At 52.7% G+C, this 25,227-nt stretch overlaps 1 long non-coding RNA gene across 2 annotated transcripts in view; it reads right to left on the bottom strand.

Annotated features, from left to right (window-relative positions):
- LOC135177249 (uncharacterized) overlaps positions 1-25,227 on the bottom strand; it is a 247,834-nt gene that overhangs the window by 195,132 nt on the left and 27,475 nt on the right. For both annotated transcript variants that reach the window (XR_010302999.1, XR_010303000.1), the window contains exon 3: positions 20,283-20,466. This is a non-coding gene — a long non-coding RNA (uncharacterized LOC135177249). The remainder of the gene's footprint in view (positions 1-20,282; positions 20,467-25,227) is intronic.

Here is a 25,227-nt window from a genome sequence, read left to right as displayed (position 1 = left end):
GAGTCAAAGGGAAAGCAGGAGATGGGGAGAGATGTTAATTACAAGCTCCTTTCTTCCCTTGAAAAGGTTTTAAAGTATTTGTTCAAACATCTAACTTCTCCTGTAGCTTTTGGAGAGGCTTCAGTGCCAACACCAGCCACAGAGCTCAGACTAAGCCCCGGGCTCCACGGGCCTGAAGAGGCTCCATCCTCCTCGTGGTGGTGCTGTCAGGGCTGCTCTGCATGTCCAAGCCTCACAGAGGAGCTGTTTTGTGGAAGTTTCTCTGTATGACTTCACCAGTGCCAGAGCTCAGGCTCAGAAGGATATTAAATTCCATCAGTTTTCATCCTTCACTCTCGAGTTCCATCCTCAACCCAGTTCTAGGAGCACTAAAATCATGGACCTAGAGCTGGACCTACAGCAGGCTCCCAGGACACCAATCCAGCTTCCACTAGGAGGAAACTAAACTTCAGCTGAAGCTCAACCAACCAAACCAAACCCTCTAGAAGGGGATGAGGCTGCTTTAAAAACCAGCCCAGCCCCACAGTGGTGGCATTCAAAGAGGGGTTCAGCTCAGAATTGCAGGCAGTATGGGAAGGGAGCCAGCTCCTTCTGTTTCACCCACCTGCCGTGAGCAGGAGAGGAGTGTTACTGTTCCTAGGAGCTGCCATGGGGCTTCTGGGATCACAGAACCGGAGCCTGCTTTGGGTTGGAAGGACCCCCAGAGCTCACCTAGTCCAGTCCCTCTGCCTCCACTAGAGCAGTTTGCCCAGAGCTGTGTGTGTCCAGTTCTGGGACCTTCAGTTCAAGGAGGACCTCAGGGAACTGCTTGAGAGAGCCCAGCACAGAGCCACAAAGATGCTGAAGGGAGTGGAACATTCCCCTAATGAGGAGAGCCTGAGGCTCTTTAGCTCAGAGAGGAGACTCAGAGGTGTCCTCACCACTGGTTATCAATATGTGCAGGTGAGTGGCACAGGCTGCAGCCAGGCTCTGCTGGGTTTTATGAAGAGCAAAGCTACAGGGAGGCTTTGGCCTGCCCCTGTCAGGCTTTGAGGGCACTGTGGTCACAGAGTCACTGGAACATTCCAGTTGGCAAAGCCCCCCAGGGTCACCCAGTCCAACCCACAGCCCTGCTCTGCAGAGTTCACCCCAAAACCATATCCCCAAGCACCACATCCAAATGGCTTCCAAACACCTCCAGGCTTGGTGACTCCACCACCTCCCTGAGCAGCTCATTCCAGTGCCTGACCACTCTTGCTGGGAAATGATTTTGGTCTGCTGCAGCCATTTGCTCTCTAAGGATCAGCTACAGCCTGAGGAAAAATCAAGGACTACTTAGGGCATGGGACACAGCCTGACTTCTCTGCAGAGCCCAGGCATGAGGGACAGTGAGCACAGGGCTGTGCCTTTAATTCTCCTCAAGAGCTGAAGACAGAAGGGGAAGGAAATGGGAGGATCTTTGTCTTTGAGCAGGATGCCTCAAGTTCAAGTCAGATTGGTGCACTGGCTTCTGACTTTTCTAGGCAGATGCATTAAAAACAGAAACCCAGAGAAGAGGAACAATGTCCCCCGGACAAAGAACATCCTGTGAACTGAAGCCACAGCACATCTGGGGGCCTCATGTCGCTGCTGAGCAATGCATGACCTGGGGACACTGTCAGATCTTGCTTGAGAAGTCTCCCGAGGGGAAGCTGACATTTGAGAGAGACAAAAAGGCTTCTTCATGTGATGCCAATGCACCCTCTCCTGTTTCGCTGGGAAGTGGCAGCAGGCGAACGCCACAGACATGAGCTCACCCAGTGCCAACTTCCCAGCCTCAGTGCCAACACCAAAAGCCCTGTGCCAAGACACCTGGAACCTCACACCACCTTCTAGTTGCTATATCTCTTCAGTTTGATTTCCATCAGCTTCTGCAGTGGAGCACAGGTCAAGGTAGAGGCACAATCAGTACCTGAAGGGGGCTACAGGGGGGCTGGGGAGGGACTGTTGACAAGGTCTGGGAATGAGAGGAGGAGGAGGAGGAATGGGTTTGAAGTGGCAGAGGGGAGACTGAAACTGGATGTTAGGAAAGGGTTGTTTGGAGTGAGGGTGGTGAGACACTGGCACAGGTTGCCCAGGGAGGTTGTGGAGCACAGAAGCACCCAGCGTGATCAAAGATCACATGCACCAATCAAAGATCACGTTGGGTGCTTCTGTGCTCCATAACCTCCCTGGAGGTGTTCAGGACCAGGTTGGATGAGGCCTTGAGCAGCCTGTTCCAGTGGGAGGTGTCCCTGCCTATGGCAGGGGGTTGGAACTGGCTGAGCTTTGAGGTCCCTTCCAACCTGAACCATTCTCTGATTCTATGATCTCTGCGGATGCTATGATCCAAGGCTTAGAGCAGAGTTACCTGGAAAGGTTGGACCAGATGATCTCTGGGGGCCCTTCCAACCTGTGCATCCTGTGATTCAGAACAAAACTGCCCCCACAGGACATAGAACCACAGAATCAGTCAGGGTTGGAAGGGACCACAAGCATCATGTAGTTCCAATCCCCCTGCCATGGGCAGGGACACCCTACCCTAGAGCAGCCAGGCCACAGCCTCATCCAGCCTGGCCTTAAACACCTCCAGGGACAGGCCCTCAACCACCTCCCTGGGCAACCCATTCCAGCCTCTCACCACTCTCGTGGTGAAGAACTTGAACTTGAATGGACTTGAACACCTTCAGGCATGGAGGCAGGCACCCCAAAACTCTGTGGGTATGATGTACTAACACTTAGAATTCCTCCACATCCTCCTTTTAAAGTCACCTTGAGTACCTGCAGGCATGTTCTAGATCACTGAAATACTTCCTTACGTCTCTCCTGAGTGGAAAAAGCCCAATCACATGTTTAGCTCTGGCCTTTGTCATAGCTGCTTGCAGTTTGGGGCATCTGCAGAGAGTGACCTCGTTGCTACACTGACCCCTCCTCAAAGGCTGTCCTGCCTGGCTAGTGGGCATTCTGGAGCAGAGAAAATTTCTCCAGGCCAGCTAAAGTTGTTTTCCATCCTTGGCAGCTCCAGATGAAGCCCTGGGAAGAAGAGGTTTCACTTTTTAAAAGGAAACATGTTCCCAGGATGGTTCTCATCAATGAAACCACATCACTCTCCCCAGAGCTGGCAGAGGAGCTGCATGCATGATTGATGAAACCTCCTAAGTGCTCCTACAGAGGGAAAGGGAACAACCAGGAGGGGCAGATCAGAAGCAACATGCACCAGAACAAGGCCTGACAACCAGCCTGGGGCAGTCCTTTGCATTTAGAACCAGGCAGTTAATATTTGCTCACTGAATGCTTGTTTATTTGTTGTCATTTGAAATACAGAAACCTGCCTATGGTTTAGTAACGATTTGGATGAGGGGATAGAGGGCACCAGCAGCAAGTTTGCAGATGACACTGAATTGAGCAGCAGTGCTGAGCTGCTCAAGGGCAGGAAGGCTCTGCAGAGAGATCTGGACAGGTTCAGTCAATGGGATGAGGTTTAAAAAGGCCAAGTGCCAGGTCCTGTGCTTTGGCCACAACCCCAAGCAATGCTGCAGGCTTGGGGCAGAGTGGCTGGAAAGCAGCCTGGTGGAAAAGGGTCTGGGGGTGCTGGTGGACAGCTGAACAGGAGCCATCAGTGTGCCCAGGTGGCCAAGAAGGCCAAAGACATCCTGGCCTGGATCAAAACCAGTGTGGCCGGCAGGAGTAGGGCAGCAGTGGTGCCTCTGTGCTCAGCCCTGGTGAGGCCACAGCTTGAGTTCTGTTCTGGGCACCACAGGATAGGAAAGACTTTGAGGTGCTGGAGAGTGTCCAGCGAAGAGCAACAAGGCTGGTGAGGAGTCTGGAGAGCATCATACGAGGAGAGACTGAGGGAGCGACTGAGGGGGCTCCCCTCTTCGCATGCTTGGGCCCTTCTTTGCCTTCACTGTATGCCCCAAAGAGACTAAAACCTCAAAGAAGCAAAAGCATGAGGGAATTGCAAGAAAATCTGATAGCAGCAGCAGAAGGAGCAAGGAGAGAGGTCAGGGGTCTCTCTTCCAGGGTTGTAGCCAGGAGAAATAGCTAAGCAAAGATAAACAAGGTGGCCTTATCTTCTAAAAAACACCTTGGGCTTCAAAAGACCCTCGGTGAGCAAGCACCATAAAGAAGAAGAGGCTTCAAAAGATCCTCTGTGAGCAAACACCATAAAGAAGAAGAGGCTTCAAAAGATCCTCTGTGAGCTAACACCATAAAGAAGAAGACAGTGGCTTGCATAGGAAGAAGAGTAAATTAAACCAGGTTTTAACAGCACTCCTCTGCTTCAGCAAATAGAACCACACAGGACGCACGCCCCGGGAGGGTAGGAGAGAGCAGCACGCAGGCTATCAGCCTGTGTAACCAGAGCTGCAGAGATTCTGTCAATCATTAAGGGAAAGTAACCGGCCTGCCTTCCTGCCCAGGCCAATTCTCACACTGCACGCTGGCAGGCTTTTCCAGATGGATGAGCCTGGAATTGCCCCAGGCAAAGGAAACCATCCATGCTGTTAAACTAAGGCTAAGATGGAGCAGGATAAGGCTGTGAAGGGCTGGCGTTTGGAGTGACAAGCAGAACAATAAAGCAGAAAGCAATCGGTCATCTCTGCTCCTCTCCTGGCATCCACTTGCAGGTGGTCCCAGGCTGCAGGCATGCTGACAGGCTCAGGGTCACTGGTGTGCCCTTTCTCTTAGCCATCCTTCTGGCAGCAAGGGCACAGAGCCTCCCTCGCCGCACAGCACCTGCTTCACGCAGCAGGAGCTAGGAGCTCCCAGCCTGACTGTCTCTGGGCTCTGGCAGCACTCCAGGGGCCGAGCTCTACCACTCTGCTCTCAGCTGCAGAGCCAGAGGAGGTCTCCTTCCTATGTCCTCTCCCAGAACTATGCTGGATGGGGACACCAGAGACTCCGTTCACTGTGCCAGGTACATCTCTTCACCAAGCCTGCTCCAGGCACTCTGCCTGGCCAGCATTGTAGCAATACAGCAACAGAGATGGAGATGGAGATAGAGAGACGGAGATGGAGACAGATAGAGAGATGGAGATAGAGAGATGGAGACAGAAATAGAGATGGAGAGATAGAGATGGAGATGGAAATTGAAATAGAGAGATGGAGGTAGAAGTAGAGGTAGGGGCAGAGATAGAGATGACAGAGATGATAAGGATTAGAGAGAGATTGTTGGCAGTGATAGCTATGATAGTCAGCAGTACTCCAGCAAAGAGGCCCACCCCTTGAATTCTAGTCCTGTGTTCTGTGTCTTGGGAGAGCCTGACGTCCATTATTTTACAGTAAATACCTAGCCAAAGAACTGTGGGGTGAGTGGAACTGAAATGGCCTCATGCACAGTAAGGATGATGGAGAGACTCAGGTTTTCAAAAGGCATTTCCACATGGAAGACAGAAAACCTGCAGTTCTTGCTGTGTGTTTTTCACTCCTTTTTCTCCCTCAGTGTTTCTGTGCTCAAGGATTTGCTAGCAGGGACAACACTTTCCTTCTGGCCTTCTCGGGCTCTGACCTTGGCTCAGAGTGGGCAAGTGAGCATCCTAACTTGTGCTTAAGGGCAGAGGTTGTAGTAAGGGAAACTGAGACGGCTGAGTATGCTTAGAGCCATCACATTCAAGCTGCGTCTCTGTCAGGCTGCCAGACAGAAGTGGGCAGGCACCAGCTCAGAGGGGATGCCTCAACAACCTCCAGGAGGTCCAGGGTGAGTGGTCACTGCATAACCCTCACTTCTAATCTCAGGTAATCTGTAACAGCTACATCTGAGTTACTAACACAAGAGGTATGGAGCCGCATCACCAACCCAACACCCTGAACACCAAGTGCAGACACAACTGCTGGTTCTCACCAAGGAGATGAAGCCAAGCACAGAATGAACTGGTGCTTTTCCCTTTGGCCCTGGCTCTAAAAGGATGAGCAATAAAGCTGTTGGGCTCATCAGGCAGAGATCCCCAGTTTAGCAATGTCCCTAACGCCAGTATACCCAAGAGACATTACCTCACCAGCTCCTGAAGGAGGGCACTGTCAGGAGGTTTTAAATCTCATGCCTATGGTTCCTGCATCTTTGTCCATGCAGCATATGCTCCACTCACTGCACCAAGGTGCTCAGCCTGCAGAGAGTGCAGAGGGCAGTGGAAGATGACACATGCCTTTTCCCAGCCCAGCAAAGAGGGGTGGTTTTGCTGCTCCAGCCCAGCACTGCTCTGACAGGGAGCTGACTAACCCCCAGGCTGACATCCTGGCCTTCATTCCTGCAAGGCTGCCTCTCCACACCAAACTCCTGGGCAGATCATCAGCCTAATCTTTGAGCTTCCTGCCTCATGTCACCATCCTACTGTTATTTAAACATAGTTTTGTATTTAATTTAATGTCCTTGTTTAGCTTTGATAAAGAAAAGGAAATCTCTTCTAATCGGCTCAAACCAAGAGCGCTGACTCCAGACCCAGCTCAATGAGCTATCAGGGCCAACAGGATACTAATGGCTAAAGCAAAAAGGCTGCGAGAGAGGCATGGGAACTAAAGCCACTGGAGGAAGAACAACTTGTCCTTTAGTTCTGTACAGAGGAAGTGAGATGTGGAGAAAAGCTCTGAGTTGCAAAGCAGAAGGGACAGAAGAAGCCAGAGGCCAGCGCGAGCTGAGGGGGATGACGAGGGCATGAACTGAGTACTGTGGGCTGTGTGCGTGCCCTGTATGTGCATGTAAACACCTCTGCAGTGTTTGGACATACACATCTACACAGAACATTTTTTGCCAAGCAAGGGTTCTGGGAAGGAGTAGCAGCCTCCCACCACAGAGCATCAAGGAACTCAAACCAGAGCATTGCTGAGTTGGGGACCGCCTGCAGATCACCTCCCGAAAGGCGTAACTATGCGTACTCACAGAACATCAGTTGGCCACCTAATGCTGACTTGGGTTCACATCAGTGTTGAATAGAAAGCTTGAGGAAATGAAAACTAGAAAAGGGTCTGCTCTGCTGACCTGGGTCAAGAGCCAGAGCTGGAACCTGGCACAGAACCCTGCAAATGTTTGGGCCCGAGAAGCAGCCCTGCGACACAGCCTCACCCACGAGTCGTTCCATCAGCTGCAGAGAACCTTGGCTCATCTCCCAGAACAGCTATTTTCAGGCTAGCTAAGGACAGAAGTGCTCCTACAAGCCAACGACATAAAGAGTAGGGCCAAACATTGTGCGAGGAGCTGAGAAGTTGAGAACACAAAAGAGGTGAAGAAGCAGATTAAGAGCGAACAATCCTATCAGAATTAGCCCAGTCTCATGCGGGCACAGCTCCTTATCTGCAGCAGGGACGCTTCTTATCTCACAACTCCCATGAAAGCCATCAGACCCCTTCCCATAATCAGAGTCCAGACTTCCAGGAAGCCAACCCGCTTTCTCTCACAGTTGTTAGCCCAAGAGCTCCATCTCTTTTCAGTCCTGCCCAGTACCCTGGCCCTGCTGTCTCAGTCTCCACTCAGGCACGAGGAGCAGCTCAGACCTGCCCCCAACCCAACCCGTGCAAAACGCTCGATGCATTTCCACTGCAGCCTGTCTCCTGGTGCAGAGATGCTGTTAGGATGTCCAGACTCCAAAGCACTGCTACTAAACTGCCACGCAGACTCCCCCCAGAAAAAAGTCTCAGGCTCTTTTCAAAGCTTGCAAAGCCTGTTAGGGGCACTCTGCCCTACCTGGCAGGGGCCCCTGGTTGTGCTCAGCCAGAGCTGTCTCTTTGATCAGCACCCAGGGCAAATACCACGAGAAAGCCTTCCAGGAAACGCTCAGCTGCTCTGCCTCCCATCACGCTGAAGGTAGGCTCTGCCAGCGGAACGGCTGAAGGCTTTCATTGCCTTTGCTGGATTGGGCTCTTTATAGACCTCGAGCTCATCTTTACTACACCTTCTCCACACATTTTCCTCTGCATTCTCCAAACCCAATCTAGCCCAGGGCTTTGCACAACCTACTCAGTGGTCATTCTTCCACATCAGAAGAGGTCCAACAACTTGCATCTCCCCAGCTTTGGCCACTCTCATAATTTTGGTCCTAAAAGTTACTTGCAGAAAAAGTGACATCATTCTCACTTTTAACAAGCCTGAGCATCCCCTGAGGTGTCCAAACCATTCAACACCAAAGTCATAATCCAGTGCATTTACTGACTCTCAGGAAAGCTTTCCCAAGGTGATCTTAAGCCAACAACTGGGGGTCATTATTGCCAAATTGAAGCACTCTTTGGAGTTTAAGTTCTTTTTAATTGTTATTGTTCTTATTATTTGCAGTCCTTTCTGGTCTCCAAGTCTCTTCTGAGCTATATTCTCTCTCTCTCTCATGACAGCTAGCTCTCCAGCCTGGTCAAAAAGCAAATGCAACCCATGCAAACTCACACCACTCTGAGAACTTCACAATGGGCACATCAATGCCCACTCACACTGACAGCATCAGGAGTGCTACCTGGACACCTCCCTGACTCAATCCTGCACTGAGGTAGAATAGAGCAGGGTGTGCAGACCTTTGCCATTCCAACTGGTTGACATCTGCTCCTCTGACACTTTTTTCACAGAACCACAGAACTTCAGAGGCTGGAAGGGGCCTCCAGAGATCATCCAGTCCAACCCCCTGCCAAGGCAGCATCCCCTAGGGTAGCTCACACAGGAATGCATCCAGGTGGGCTGGGAAAGTCTCCAAAGAAGGAGACTCCACAACCTCTCTGGGCAGCCTGCTCCAGGGCTCTATCACCCTCGTCATATTGAAGTGTCTCCTTGTTGAAGTGGAACCTACTCTGTTCCAGTTTATACCCATTCTTCCTTGCCCTATCCCTGGGTACCACCAAAAAGAGCTTGGCCCCAGCCACTTGCCCCCCCAACTGCTCAGAAGTTTGGACACATTGCTCAGATCCCCTCTCAGCCTTCTCCTCTGCAGACTAAACAGCCCCAGGGCTCTCAGCCTCTCTCCACAGGGGAGATGCTCAAGGCCCCCACTCATCCTCATGACTCTTCCCTGGACTTTTTCCAGCAGGTCCCTGTCTCTCTTCAACTGGGGTCCCAAACCTGGACACAGTATTGCAGGTGTGGTCTCAGCAGCTATCCAGGTGCATTTTCTGCTTGACAATGAATTTGTAACAAATGCACAAACCTTAACCCTCCTTAGAAGCCCCAGAGCAAAGACATATCCACAGACACAGATAGAGAGAGCGGTGCTGGCTGCAGCCCTGCCCTCTCTCTGGAGCCTGAGGATCAGCTCCCTGCCCTCTGGGAAGAAGTTCTTTCCTAAAGGAGGTATGGAGAAAGGAAAATGCTGCAACATTTCACAGAATCATTAAATGGATGGAGAGGACCTCAGGACTCATCTGCTCCAACCTTCCCACCATGGGCAAGGACTCCTCTCAACTAGACTCATCCAGCCTGGCCTTCAGCACCCCCAGGGAGAAGGCAGCCACAGCCTCCCTGGGCAGCTTGTTCCAGAGTCCCGCCAGACTTCCACTCTGGTTTCTCTCTGCATCAGAACTGGGCATATGCACTTGGAATTTATTCAAGCAGCTAAAGCAAATCAGTTTCTGAAGTCTCTGAGTTGGTTTAGGCCTCCTGTTTCCAATAATGCAGCAGGAACACAATCGGCCCCTGGTGCTTTATTGGTCCTGAGAATTGTAATTGTCTCTCAAAGCCCCTCAGAAATGTGGTGCTTCTACAAACCAGCTGAGCTGCCTGGATTACAGTCAGGAGCTCTCTTTTTTTTCCACCTCACTATTAAGGGCATCCCAGGATTCTCTCTTCTGTCAAGTTACACTCTAACTTTCCCCTTCATCCTTAATCATAGAATCATAGCCAGAGAACTGCCAGGGTTGGAAGGGACCCCAGGGGTCATCCACTTCCAAACCCCCTGCCATGGGCAGGGACACCTCACACTAGAGCAGGCTGTCCAAAGCCACATCCAGCCTGGCCTTAAACACCTCCAGGGATGAGGCTTCCACCACCTCCCTGGGCAACCCCTTCCAGGCTCTCACCACCCCCGTGCTGAAGAGCTTCCTCCTGACATCCAGTCTGAATCTCCCCATTTCCAGCTTTGCTCCATTCCCCCCAGTCCTACCACTACCTGACAGCCTAAAAACTGCCTCCCCAGCTTTCCTGTAGCCCCCTTCATATGCTGGAAGGCCACAATAAGGTCTCCTCAGAGCCTTCTCTTCTCCAGACTAAACAGCCCTGCCTGTCCTGTAGGAGAGACACTCACTCACTCACTCACTCCTCCACACAAGGCTGTTCTTGTAAAACACATTCACACTATCAACATTTTCCTTCCCTTCTGTCATCTCTACCATGCTTTATTATCTGATGCATCACTTAACTGATCCTTCAGGAGCCACAGGGCTCAGGGCAAGCTGATCCAGCTGAGGTGCCCCTGCTGACTGCAGAGGCGCCTGGACTGGATGCCCTCTGGAGGCGCCTTCCTAGCCAGAGCATTCTGTGGTTCTGGGACACAGCCTCACTGCAGTTCTCAGCATCAGGTGGTTTCCAATCCCACAGGCACAGGACTGTCTCTGCGGCAGCCCTCTCAGCACCCAGACACACAGACCCTGCATGTCCCCAGGGATGGGGCCTCCAACACCTCCCTGGACAGCCTGTTGCAGCGTTCCAGCACCCTCATGGTGCAGAACTCGTTCCTAACATCCAGGCTAAACCTCCTCTTCTCTAATTGCAACCATTGCCTCTTGTCCGACCACTACAGGCCCTTGGAAGCTGTCCCTCTGCAGCCTCCCTGGGCAGCCTGTTCTAATGCCTGTCTCCTAGTGCCCAGCCTGCAGCTCCTTTGCTGCAGCTCGAGGCCATGCCCTCTTGCAGCGAAAGCCAGCGTACATTCAGTCTGCAGTGCAGCACCTCTGACCCAAGACTCACAAAGAGCCTGAATATTAAGCAGTAGGAAGCAAGCAAGGGACAAGCCTGACCCAAAGATCCCAGACTGTTCTCCTCAGAAGTCAGAAATACAGCAAGATTGCTGTGTGGCCCCTAACTGCAAGGGCCCAGCACTGCAGCCAGGGCCCAGAAGGAAGAAGGGGAGACGTTTCACATCACCCAGCTGTGCTAACCACCACCCCAGTGCACGAGTAGAACCCCCATCACAGCGAGCAGCTGGTGCATGCCTGTGCCATTGTGCTCAGCTGAACGGAAGCAGACCAGCTCACTATCAGAATAGCTCCCCTAATGCTCTGTGCTGAAGCAGTTGTTTCTGTTCAGAGGACAAATTCCCACACTTCCAGGGACAGAATGGTTCCTGACCATCTCCAGAGAGGGAGACTCCACAGCCCCCCTGGGCAGCTGGAACTCAACTCCCTTGAGTTACTTCTGCTTAGAGCTGGTGGCACCTTGTAGGTCACGAGGTTTGAGCAAGCAGCACACAGCAACAGCAAGGTGCACTCAGTATCTCCCAGACACTCCCAGCCCAAAGCGCTCTGAGGTTGCAAGGGTGTGGAAAAGCTCCAGAAGAAGGATTTTCACTTCTGTATTTCACCAGAAAAGAGCTGGCCAGCCCCCTCCAGGACTCCCTGCCTTGGCACCCAGGCACCAGTGCAGATGTATTATCTCACTACTTTGTAGCAAAGCAATAGCAATGGCAGGGGCCATGGTGCTTCTCTCTCGGGTGGCACCCCAGCAGAGCCACTGACCTCATCGGCAGGAACAATGCTGACACTTCCCCTGCCAGAGCAATTCTCTGCAGAGGGACTTCCTGCACAGATAAGGGTGAAAGCAGCCCTACTCTGCACGTTGTTGTTCCAAAGCCCAGATGATGAAACATGTGGATGTGCAGCACCTGCTGGGCGCCAGCTCGGCACATGAGAGAGATGGCCTCAGAATGAGCACCTCCAGCTCCTGTCCCAGGCACATGCAACACACCCAGATTTGAATCCCTTCCTGGGGACTCTCCTTTTGGCCCTATAAATCATGGAATCACAGAATCAACCAGGATGGAAGAGACCTCCAAGCTCAGCCAGCCCAACCTAGCACCCAGCCCTGGCCAACCAACCAGACCATGGCATTAAGTGCCCCAGCCAGGCTTGGCTTCAACATCTCCAGGCACAGAGACTCCACCACCTCCCTGGGCAGCCCATTCCAATGCCAATCACTCTCTCTGCCAACAACTTCCTCCTAACATCCAGCCCAGACCTCCCCTGGCACAGCTTGAGGCTGTGTCCCCTTCTTCTGTTGCTGCTTGCCTGGCAGCAGAGCCCAACCCCACCTGGCTACAGCCTCCCTGCAGGGAGCTGCAGACAGCAATGAGCTCTGTCCTGAGCCTCCTCTTCTGCAGGCTGCACACCCCCAGCTCCCTCAGCCTCTCCTCACAGGGCTCTGCTCCAGGCCTCTCACCAGCCTTCAGCCTTGCTGCTCTTCTCCAAACACCTTCCAGCACCTCAACATCTCTCCTGAATTGAGGATCCCAGAACTGGACACAGCACTCAAGAGGTGGCCTGAGCAGTGCTGAGCACAGGGGCAGAAGAACCTCCCTTGTCCTGCTGCCCACACTGCTCCTGAGCCAGCCCAGGATGCCATTGGCTCTGCTGCCCACCTGGGCACTGCTGCCTCAGCTTCAGCTCCTCTCTCCCAGCACCCCCAGCTCCCTCTCTGCCTGGCTGCTCTCAGCCACTCTGGCCCCAGCCTCTAGTGCTGCTTGGGGTTGCTGTGGCCAAAGTGTAGAACCCTGCACTTGGCCTTGTTCAGTCTCATCCCTGTGGCCTCTGCCCACCCACCCAGCCTGGCCAGGTCCCTCTGCAGGGCTCTGCTACCCTCCAACAGCTCCACAGCTGCTCCTAGCTTGGTGTCATCTACAAAGTTACTGATACTGGACTCGATTCCCTGGTCCAGAGCATCAGTAAAGATATTGCACAGCACTGTGCCCAGCACTGATCCCTGGGGCACACCACTGGTGCCAGCTGCCAGCTGGATGGAATCTGAAGGGTGCTTCTACCAAGAGTGTTGGGCAAGAGAGGCCATGACAGAACAATGATGAAGTCTTTCCTATGCAGTTTTTGAGGGCCCGAGCAGGAGCTGTGTAACAAAATGAAGTAAAGACTTAGGAAAGTGTCACTCTGCTGCTCTGCATTCTCAGCTGAGCTCAGTGCTTAGTGCCTGGCAAAGGCAGAGCTGAAGCTCTGGGGTGCTGTGTGCCAGCAGGCAGTAGCTGTCTTCAGCAATTGGTTCTGCTTAGAAAAGCAGAGCCCGGAACAGAAGGGAGGCTCTGAGAATTGCTGCAGAAAGTCCTTGCAAAGAGGAGCTGTTTCTTTTTCTTCCTTCTAGAAAGCTCCTTAGCATCTCTTTCATGAAGAGTTGTAGGGTCCACTAAAGGTTTAACAGGACTTCAGACAGCAATCAAAGATGCCTCTGCAGCTTCACTGTCTGCTCCGACGTGAGGCATCCCAGGACACTCCTTGCCCTGCTGAAGGCTTCAGCCACACGCTTGCTAAGGCTGGCTGTGCCCTGCCAAAGCCCCTCTCTGGCTAAGCCAGCCCCTAGCTGCTTCTGCAAGCATCATTTTCCCATTAGCAATGATGTTTTTATTACTCTCCTATCATGCTGAGCAGCAGGGGAGATTACTTCTCCAACAGCTGGAGTGCAAGGCCCCTTACCCTGTGGGGATTTGGCAGTCACCAGTTGCAAACTAAGTGGAGCAGCAAGTGAGCTCTGCAAAGAGGATGTCTTTGCTGTCAGCTAATAGCACACAGATCCCTCCATTCCTGCACAACTCAAACCAGGCCACTATTTTCTCTTCTAATAGACAATAGTGCTCTTTCTCCCCTCCTCCAGAACAGGCCAGGCACAACAGCTCCAAAATGAAAACCTTTTGTCTGGATGTATTATTCAATTCCAAGCTGCCCAGAGAGCATAATGATTTTTTTTCAGCTCCTCACAGCAGCTGCCAGCATTTCTGACAGCCTGGACAGGGAGGTGGGAGTCCTGAATATCTTTGTCTACATTATTTGCTAGGAGTTTTTTATTTCAGACCCAAAATAACATTCAAAAGGTTGTTTAAGAAATTGCTGCCAGCCCTCTTGGTAACCCCAGAGCATTTTCCTCATGGAAGGAAGTGGGGGAAGGAGAGAGTCACCACTTCACTTTAGAGAACATAAATCCACTCTGTGCTAAAACCCAAACTTGCAAAGCCATGGGCAAACTAGAGCTAGAATGAGAAAACAACCCACAAAGCCTCTCAGAAACAATAGAAAGGCTCTCCTCAGGCTCTTCTCAGGCTCATGGAAGAGATCAGGGCTGGGCCCAGTCCTGTCCAGTATCTTTACTGGTGATCTGGAGGAGAGAATTGAGTCCAGCATCAGCAAGCTTGCAGACATCACCAAGCTGGGAGCAAGTGGTGATCGGTTAGAGGGCAGGAGGGCTCTGCAGAGGGAGCTGGGCAGGCTGCACAGATGGGCACAGTCCAATAGGATGAGACTGAACCAGGCCAAGTGCAGGGTTCTGCACTTTGGCCACAGCAACCCCAAGCAGCACTAGAGGCTGGGGCCAGAGTAGCTGAGAGCAGCCAGGCAGAGAGGGAACTGGGGGTGCTGGGAGAGAGGAGCTGAAGCTGAGGCAGCAGTGCCCAGGTGGGCAGCAGAGCCAATGGCATCCTGGGCTGGCTCAGGAGCAGTGTGGGCAGCAGGACAATAGAGGTTCTTGTGCCCCTGTGCTCAGCACTGCTCAGGCCACCCCTTGAGTGCTGTGCCCAGCTGAGCTGGCTCAGATGCAGTTGCTGGTGGGTGAGGAGCCCCAGGTGCCTGTCCTGTGTGAGGGCACACTGCCTCTCTCCTCATTAGCAGCAAACCTTAACCTGCTTCTCCAGGCACCGCTGCCACACTGGTTGCTGTCTTTCCTGCACTAAGCATGCTCCACCAACAGTCTGAAGCTCTAAGGTGGCTCTTTGGCTAAAGCAGTCTCTGGTTTCTCAGCAGACAGTGCTCCTAAGGCCCTGGATCTCAAGAGATTCCAGTGTTCTTTAAGGCAGAAGGTCCTAACTTCCAGGTGCCTGAGGATCTGCACACATGGCTTTGAAAAGCCACGCCTGGCTTGTGAGAAGTGTTGTATGCCTTGGAGCAGAGAGCTCAGACTGTGACATTCTTTAGTCAACAGGAGTTGTCATGTTCTCCACGGTGTGAGATTTTAGCGGCCCAGAATGTGAACTGCACCTTTAACCCTCTGCTTGCTGCCACTGGCTCCTAGGAAAGCCATTCATCAGGACACTCCACTCCCAGGCAGGAGAGAGCAGGGACTTCCCTGAGTCGCTTTTCTGCCATGCCATTGAGCCTAGGACAGCAGTGATTTGTATTTCTGGCAGGGGAAACCCTTGGCAAAGATAAAACATCTGCCTCCCAGGCAGGCTGCTGACTGCTGCATCCAAGGGCTGCCACTCCACCACACTTGCAATGGCTGAATCAGAGGCTTGCAGTGCTCACTGCTTGTGAATAAACTGTCTCAATCTGCTGCCAAAAACACCTTTCCAGGGACACTAAGGCTGCATTACACCACGAAACAGAGCTCTGTATTCTGCTCTGAGGCAAGGCTGACCCAGGCTGATGGAGTACGCCTCTAGAAAGCACACAGCTGTATTTCCTTGGCACTAAGCTTAAGCATTGCTCTTCCTAAGCCTTACAAACCTTACCTCAAGTTTGTCATGTAAGAGGTGAAGTGGAGCTGATTCACTCTGGAGAGAGGAAGAAGGCGCTTGCAAAGGGCTTGTGCTTTGGGTGTGTTCTGCCTGGGGAGGAGGGAACCCAAATCCAAGGTGCTGCCATGCCCCATCTTTCATGGCTCACAGCACTGCAGGTGAACTCTCAGACACCACAGAAAACACCCAGTTGGAAGAGACCTCCAAGCTCAGCCCAGTCCAGCCTTTGACCCATCACCGAAGGGCCAACAGTAAACCATGTCCCTAAGCACCAGCTCTGCACGCTGCTGGAACGCCCCCAGGGATGGTGGCTCCAGCACTGCCCCGAGCCAGTGCCTGAGGAGCCTTTCGGTGCAGAGGTACAGCCCGAACCTCCCCGGGGGCAGCCTCTGGTCCTGTTGCTTGCCGCCAAAGAGAGGAGGCTGTCCCCTCCTCGCTCAGGCAGTTGAGAGAGCGATGAGGTCTGCCAGCCTCCTCTTCTCCAGACTGAACACCCCCAGCTCCCTCAGGCCATGTGCCCCAGGCCCTTCCCCAGGCTGCTCTGAGCACGCCTCGCTGAGTGCCAGGCTCTGGAGGCTGTCAGCCGAGCCTGGCTCTAGCCGGCCTGGGCAGCGCTGCAGGGGAGGGAACGGAGCCGCCGCTCTCCAGGGCACACTGCCGCCGCCTCGGCCAGGGGCCTCCTGCCTTCTGATTGCTGATTTCACTCCACTTCTCTGATTTACAGTTTCCTGATTTGCAGGTTGTTAAAATACTTGTAAAAGACCCTGGTCTGGAAAACGTTCCTGACTAATTAGGCTGATGAGTAAAAATCAGCCTGAAAGGGCTTTAATTCATAGCGGCTTATACAATAAGGCAGATTTAGGGAGAGCTTTTCTTCTCAACTCATATTTTCAATGTTTCATTCATGTTCATATCCTGTAGTCCAGACCCCAGAGTGAGTTTATGTGGCTGAACTCTAATTCTGCACTCAGGAACTAGTTCATTCTCTGGCAGAGCTCTCCTAGGCAAATAAATTCTTCTGGCTGGAGGTGAGGGTTGTGTTTATGCTCGGGAGGGCTCCTGGGGAATTAAGAGTCCTTCCCTCCTTTGGAAGGAGGCTGTGGGAATTGAAAGGTGAAGCTGGAAACAGGGAGTCTGAGCACCAGTGAGGAACTGGGGTCAAGAGTGTGCCCCATTTATGTGGGGCAAGTAAAGATCAGAGCTGGCTCTGTGCGAGGGCAGTTGTGCAGAGCAGCCTGCGGCGCTCTGGGTGTGCCAATGAGCGAGGCACTTCCAAGGCTCTTTTGATTGCTACCTTTGGTGCTGAGAGGAGAGAGATCTGTTGTCGTTAGCCCAGGCTAGTGTTTAGGCCTGCAATGGTGTCATCACAAGGCTCGAGTTTCTCCTCTAACCAGTCCCAGCTGTGTCAAACCCTGTCTGCAACAGAACTAGAAGCTGGAATTAACCACTGAACCTCCCCGAGCTGATGGACTCTACTGCGAGGCCTGGTTAGGGCCATTTTGACATCTCTTCTGCTGGAGAGTGTCTCAGTGGAAACTCCTCAGAAGTCATCTGTTCCTTGCTGCCAAGGCAACTCAAGAGTATCCTGAGAGGCCTGCTCAGGGTGGAAGATGGTCCTGACCCCATCCCAGAGGAGTAAGTTTAGTCTATTGTGAGCTGTTTCTGGTTCTGTGCTGCCTTCCAGCAGACAAACACTTTGAGGTTCCCAGCTTTTAGAGCAGGAAAGAATCATTCCCTAAGCTCTGTCTGTGAGTCTGGGGCTGCTTAAAGGCCTCAGCTTGCAGCAGAAGCTAACCCAAAGATCAGACTGCATTTTAATAAGCCTTCCTCAGGAACAGCTTCTTTACTTTTACTGCCCTACTGTGTGGCCAGCAGGGGATGGGAGGGGATCCTGCCCCTTTGCTCTGCTCTGCTCAGACCCCACCTCGGATATTGTGTGCAGTTCTGCTGTCCCCAGCACTAGAAGGACACAGAACTGTTGGAGGGGGTCCAGAGGAGGCCATAAAGATGAGCCAAGGGCTGGAGCACCTCTGCTTTGAGCACAAGCTAAGGGAGCTGGGGGTGTGCAGCCTGGAGAAGAGAAGACTCCAGGGGGACCTCAGAGCTGCCTTTCAGTAGCTGAAGGGATCCTACAGGAAGGCTGCAAAGGGACTCCTCATCAGGGTGTCTGGAGACAGCACAAGGGGGAATGGTTTGGAGCTGAGGCAGAGCAGGGTTAGACTGGAGCTGGGGAAGAAGTTCTCCAGTACCAGGGTGGTGAGACTCTGGCACAGGCTGCCCAGGGAGGCTGTGTCTGCCTCCTGCCTGGGGATGTTGAAGGCCAGGTTGGGTGAGGCCTTGAACAGCTGAGTCTAGCTGAGAGGTGTCCCTGGGCATGGTGGGGAGTTGGAGCAGATGAGCTCTGAGGTCTCTTTGAACCTGAGCCATTCTGAGAGTCTATGAAGCAGGGTGGAGCAGGTTCTGCACTAACGTGATGTAGTAGAGGAGATTTCCTGCCAGAGGCAGCAGCCCTGGCACAGCTGGCACATCTTGTTGCAGCACTGCTGGCCAAGGCATGGCATGGGTGCTGATGTGCTGCCACCAGATGTGACAGCCACTGCCCAGGGCTTGCCCATTTGCAGAGACACAGAATTCATGGAGGTTCTGCTAACACAGGACTCCTAAAGGTTTGGCTCTGGGGTAGCAGTCTCATGTAGTGACAGAAGCATTTACACACCCCTGGAAAACCATGAAAAGCAAGGCCTGGGTTAGCTGGTGCAGGTGTCTGCTTGGCCTGCCAAGAGGCAGGCATGAGGGAATAGAGCTGCTCACCCAATTACTTTGGTGAGCAAAGTAAGTAGAGCTATAAAAACACTGTCTCCTGGGGCATCAGAGTTAGCCTTGCCCAGCAGCTGCATTTGGCAGAACAGACTGAAGTGACAGGTTGGATGAGGCCTTGGGCAGCCTGCTCTTGTGGGAGGTGTCCCTGCCTATGGCAGGGGGTTGGAACTGGCTGAGCTTGGAGGCCCCTTCCAATCTAGACCACTCTCTGACTCTGTGACATGACCAACCACCTGCCAGGACTTGCTGCACACCCCTCTGTAGAGTGGTGCCCCCTCCTTGTCCTGCTGCCAGGAAATGTTTGCCAGCCACTGTCTGCCTTGTTTCATGCTTCTGCTCCTGCTCACACCCTCTGTGCCAACAAGGACACGTGAGGATACTCTGCTAGTTCCTGGAAGACTGCTGTGCTAGGATGATCTGCAGCAGGAAGGTGATCTGCAGCAGGAAGGTGATCTGCAGCAGGAAGGTGATCTGCAGGGAGCTGCTCCTGAGCTCTGGCTGCCTCGGCCTGTCTGAAAGGTGTTCTGGGCTGCAAGTGCACTGTGCACTGCTGGGGCAGTTTGTGTGATCTGCTGCTGCACAGTTATCTGCAGATGGAAGCAGGATCTGTGTTAACTCTTCCACAGCTTTAACTGTGCTGATGTGCAGAACCACAGCCAGCCCTCCTTGAGGGGAGAACAGCTGAAGCATCCAATCCCTTACACTAGGTGTAAACAGAGTCAGGTTGCAGGCGTTACAGACTTCTGCTCTAAGGGCTGTGGGGCAAGCGGGCCAGTACCTGAGCAGAGCTGCAAGCAAGCAGCTTGGCAAATGGGACACTGAAGGAACCTCTTTTGGTACTGCATTAAGTTGCTGGGGAAAAAAATGAACTTTATGTACTAGAGAAACCGATGAAGCAAAGGAGCAGCAAGCAGAGGCTTTCACTGGCTTTTGGCATGGAAAGCAGCAGAATGGTGGAAGAAAGGAGGATGTGCTAAGTGCTGCCATGGCAAGGCTACAAAGGTGCACTTGGATCTTGGCTGCTGACCAGTTCAATACCAAACCAACACACCAGCCAAACAAGGCCCTCCTGGGTGGGCCAGCAGGAACAGAGGCTGAAAGGGAAAGCAGTGAGCTCTGAGGTGAGAGGTGAACAGCCAAGAGTCACCGAATCCTAAAATGGCTCAGGTTGGAAGAGACCTCAGAGCTCATCTGCTCCAACCTCCCCACCATGCCCAGGGACACCTCTCAACCAGACTCAGCTGCTCAAGGCCTCATCCAGCCTGGGCTTCAACACCCCCAGGCAGGAGGCAGCCTGTGCCAGAGTCTCACCAGCCTCCTACTGGAGAACTTCTTCCTCAGCTCCACTCTAACCCTGCTCTGCCTCAGCTCCAAACCATTCCCCCTTGTGTTGCCTCCAGACACCCTGATGAGAAGTCCCTCTGCAGCCTTCCTGTAGGATCCCTTCAGCTACTGGAAGGCAGCTCTAAGGTCCTCCTGGAGGAGCCTTCTCTTCCCCAGACTGCACACCCCCAGCTCCCTCAGCCTGTCCTCACAGCAGAGCTGCTCCAGCCCTTGGCTCACCTTTGTGGCCTACTCTGGACTCCCTCCAACAGCTCTGTGCCCTCATGCTTGGACATGACTATAGGGAAGTTGTTCTCCTTCTACTGCCCTGCTATAAGCAGTGCCTCCCACACTCAATTCAGATTCTGGGCTGGTTGGCTGGGGTCTTTCCCCACTTCATCTCACCTGCCAGAGGCAGCAGTGAGGGTGGTGGGGTGAGAAACTGGCCCAGGAAACTGATCCCCACGGGGACAAGAGATTTTGTTTTGCCAGCAGACAACATAACTGCTTGCCTTGGCCTACCTGAGGCAGTGTGGAAGGGCTCTCCACAGTGGGTGCTGCTTTGGGCTCATCCCCTGGAGGCTTCAGATTTGTCCATCAGGTGCTGGCAGTAAAACCCTGAAGCAAAAAGTGCCTCCATTGTGTCAGGCTGCTCCTGCCATGGGAATTCTTGCACAGATCATGGCAGTGCTCCGTGCCAAAGGCTCTGCAGGAATAGAAGGCAAAATGAGTGACTTAAATGATGCTACTGGCTTGCTTCAAATTATTCCAAATTAAGTCATTTCTGAACTTCAAACCTTTGGTTTAAAATAAACCAGAGAGTCATCAGGGGAGAAAAACCTGAGTGCCATGAAAACTGAGCTCAGAGTTCATGGATATGATTCATTTTCCCTTTTTCTTTCCACCTCTTCAGGGGCCAGCCAAATCCACCTCTTACCTGGCCTTGGAAGGCAGCTCTGAGGCCCCCTTGAGCCTTCTCTTCTGCAGGCTGGGGCCAGCTGGTTGGTGCCTGTGAAACACCACCTGCCACAGTACAGGACAAGTGCTCAGCAGTATCCAGAGCCATGCAACACTGCTGTGATGAAATGTGGATGTCACTGGGGGAGGTGGGGAACTGCTGCCTTGGAATTCTCCTCCTGTTACCTACCCTTGGATTTCAGGCCAAGAGAGATGGTGACAACACGAAGGATTGTCTAAAACAGGTCACTTTTTGCCCTACACCTACAGAGAGCTGCTTCCAGTTCCCCAGGATAAGTGCTTCCCCTCCTGAGCCAGCTGCAGAGATGGCTGAACAGTCTGGCTGCTCAAGCACATTTCAGTCAACTTGCTCTCACTGACTGGGCAGGAACCGTGTCTCTTTCTACAGCTCTATGATTAGTGGAAAGAAAAGTCAATCCCAGGCAACCAAGAGCCAGAGCAAGATCTGGCAGCAGCAGCAAGGCTGTGCAGAAGGGAGTAGTGCTGTCAGCAGGAAACTGAGGTCAGCTTCACCTTTGCCAGTGCCACCCTTTTGTGCCAGCTCTGTCCAGACTGTGGCTGTAAACACTCTGAAACCCTCTGGACAGGGTTCAGCCCTTGTGCAAATTCTTCCTGCTCTGGCTGAAACTGCAGCTTGGAATGATAACCACTCTCAAGTGCTTCACCTGTCCCAGCTGAGAGGCTAGAAGAGCATGTGGCCTCCGTTAACAGCTCTCACTGAATTAACCTGTGCTGTCCCAGACTCCTGCCGGGACCACTCTGGCCTGTCCGGCACCGAACCGCACGCTGCGGCCCGGCGCGAGGGAGCAGACGCCAGTGCAAGGCTCTCAGCCCAGGCACCTGCACAGGCACTGAGATCCCATTCCCACACGAGCAGCACTTGGCTTCCCTGCAGCCACTTCCTTGATGGCTAAGGCAGATGGCTTCGGGCAGTCTGCTGGCACCCAGTTTGATGAGGGCCCCCTGATCTTAGTCATGCAGCTTGATCTCCACACGCTGGATCTCAGCACTGCCTAACTGCTTTGGGCTCCTCTGCCTTGGCCAGCCCCATCCTGCTGCTGCAGGAGTCAGAGATTTTGGTGGCATAATGACATCCTCAGGCCTCTCTCTCCTGCATTTCCAAACTCCCCATGCAGTCCCATGTCTCACAGCCTAGAATATGATTTCAGTTGCCAGTTCACAGCTTTAGGGGCACCTTTCTTCATAACTCCTGCTTTGCTTGTGCTGATGAGGCCTCATGCAGATGCAGTCAATCAGGCAGATTACAATCACTCCAGAAACACCTGCCCTGGAAATAAGTCTGGGTTTTATTACTATGAATTCCTGCTGCTGACAAGCTCTGGGAGGAGAGAACGGGGGGAAACCCAAGCTCCCTCTGCACAGCTGGAATGTAAATGGGAAATTCTCCTCCCATTTCTTTTTCTTTCTGTGAGTGACTTAGCTGCTGTTGATCAAGATTACCACCAAATAAAAATCAGAATCCCCTGGCCCGTGGTGTTTCGTGTGGCACACTCACACAAGCAACCTGTGGCTCCCCCCTGGGGCAGGCACTAGCTTAGATCCTGGTTTGTACAGGGCTGGCAGCCACATTCACTGGCAGGGCTAAACTGAGGAGCGGCGAAGAACCACAGGACTGAGGCCATCGAGGCCATCGAGTCCAGCCTAGACGAGCAGCAAGCATCCTGTGTCGAGACTGCACGTTGCTACTGGAAGACAAGAACCTTGTTCCAGCAGCCTTTACCCCCACGACTTTAAGGACAAATACAAATGAATTAGTTCACCGTGGAAGCACAGAACTGGTTAGGCCGGAACAGACCTCAGAGATCATCGAATCCAACTACTAACCCAGCACTGCCAAGCCCACCACTAAAGCCCATCCCTCAGTAGCACACCTACACACCTTTTCAGTGCCTCCATGGATGATGATTCAGCCTGTCCAGGGCTTCACAACCCTTTCAGTGAAGACATTGGCCTAACACCTGACCCAAACCTCCCCTGACACAGCCTGAGGCCGTTTCCACATCTCCTTTCACTTGTTACTGGGAGCACAGACCAGCACCCACCTCACTTCAACTCCTTTTCAGGTAGTTGTAGAGAGCAAGAAGCTCTCCCCTGAGCCTCCTTTTCTCCCTCAGCTTCTCCTCGTGGGACTTGTTCTTTAGACATCTCCCCAGCTTTATCACCCCTGCCTGGACGTGCTCCAGCACCTCAGTGTCTTTCCTATGGTGAGGGGTCCAAAGCTAACCACAGTATTCCAGGTGAAAAGCAGAGAAATCAAAAGCAGGAAGAGAGCAGAAGAAAGACGTGTAACTGAGTGCAGATACTGTTGAGCCTGATGCAGGTGCTGTGATGGCATCCCCATGTCTCTGCACCTCTGCTAACTGCACGGGAAGTGCCAGCACAGTGTGTCCAACACACACACAGCCCTGCCGTGGCAAAGGCGACACAAACCCCCCAGCCTCAGATACAAAAGCTATCTTGGGGGCCTGCAAACTGGCAAAGCAAGAAACAAGATGCCATGCCTTACAGGAAAGTGGATATCCAGCTCCTTGGAGGGGCAGGCTGGCCACAGCCTAAGCAATAGCTCAGGGTGCTCACATTTATCACGGAGTGTCAATCTGCTGAAGGCTGCACTTGCCCCAGGCCCTGTACACAGAGGTACAACTGTTTAAACACTAAATATTACATTTAAAAGCTGGGAAAGGTGTCCAGAGTTTCTCTTAGTTGTTAAGAAGCTGGGAAAAGTTGCTTCTACAGCTGTCTGCTAGCACAGGAAAAGCAGAACTGGAAAGGTCTCACTGGCTCCAGGACTGAACTCTCAGTCCGCGCAGCGTCAGTATGTGAAGTGCTTCCAATCCACAACATCCTGCTTCCTCTCACTGGATAACAGCTCCAGCCCAGGCCCAAGCTCAAAGTAGTGATGTAGTGGAGCAAAGTCTGTCCCACTGCTTCTGCAGGGCTTAGAGGAAAGGATGCCAAATGCAGAAGCAGAAAATGCAGCTCCTGTACTGACTCCTGATGAAGACATTTTACTTTGCCTTCTCTAGGTTCTAACCTTGTCTGCTTTTTCAGCCCCAGGAGCCACCAGAGCCTGGCTGGCACAGTTACTGCTTGACTTGAGATGAAGGAGGCATTTCTCATGCATATCCACAGAACCTCCACTCAGTAGCCTGGAATTGGTATCAAACAACTAAGGAAAGAATGGCCTTATCAGAGAAGAGGCTCCATTAATAAGAAGATGATCCTTCACTTTGTGAGCAGAAGGAATGTCGAGGGCCAGAGCCAGCAAACCACTTAGACAGCTACAGTGAAAGCTGGATATAATTCACACACCAGAATCCCAGAAGATAGGACACAAACCCCATGGAACTATCTGAGCCTGGCATGAGCAGCCACCTAGTGAAGTATAGAGAGCCTGAAGAATAAAGGCCACTGGGAAAAGGCCCACAGCAATGCTCCCTCTGGCCCCAGCAGCTGCAGCAGGACAGCTGGACAATCCACTTCCCTCATCCCAGGGGACTGCTCAGTATGAAACCTAAGGAGGCTGCTGGAAAGCCTCCAGGCTGAAGAAGATCTAAAGCATGCCTCTCCCACTCGACCTCTTACAGGGGTGGCTGTCACTGCTGTGCTGTGTTCTGGCAGGAAGCCTGTCCAGTGGAGCCAGGCAGCACCCAGCATGCCCACACTGCTCTGAGCTGTGAAGAACAGTCTCCTGAAGTTGGTCGAGCTCAGGGACTTTGAGTAACCCAAAGGAATATGAGGGGAAGTATTTCAGACAGCTTTTCTCAAGTTGGCTGAGGCAGTGCTGGTTCTGGATCCTTGACTCTGCACTCAGAACCACAGAATCATAGCATTCAGGGCTGGAAGAGACCTCAAGGATCATCCAGTTCCAAACCCCCTGCTGTGGCCAGGGACACCTCACACTGGATCAGGTTGCTCAGAGCCACATCCAGCCTGGCCTCAAAAACTTCCAGAGATGAGGCTTGCACCACCTCCCTGGGCAGCCTGTTCCAGTGTCTCACAACCCTCAAGGCAAAGAACTTCTTCCTAACGTCTGATCTAAATCTGCTCTCCTCTAGCCTGGATCCATTCCCCGCAGCCCTGTCACTACCTGACACTCTAAAAGTCCCTGGCCAGATTTCCTGTAGGCCTCTTTCAGGTACTGGAAGGCCACCATAAGGTCTCCTCAGAGCCTTCTCTTCTCCAGACTGAGCAGCCCCAACTCTCTCAGCCTGTCCTTGTAGGAGAGCTGTTCCAGCCCTCTGATCATCCTGGTGGCCCTTCTCTGGAAACGTCTCTGGACACAACTGAGTACCCAACACACTAGAAATGGCCTCATAGTGTTGGCAAGTGTTCAGCTGCCACTAGTAGCCACTCACCCACTCACAACCAAGCTCCATCTCTTCTTCCTCGCACACAGTCAAGATTGTGTTACTGAGGAGTGTCTAAGCACAGTCTCAAAACAGAAGAACTTTGCCTAGTAGGAGAT

Source organism: Pogoniulus pusillus, chromosome 8 (genome assembly GCF_015220805.1).
Source record: "Pogoniulus pusillus isolate bPogPus1 chromosome 8, bPogPus1.pri, whole genome shotgun sequence".
In the NCBI taxonomy this organism is placed as follows: Eukaryota; Metazoa; Chordata; class Aves; order Piciformes; family Lybiidae; genus Pogoniulus; species Pogoniulus pusillus.
The sequence above is the reverse complement of the archived record's forward strand: the minus strand, read 5'-3'. Positions and strand labels throughout refer to the sequence as shown.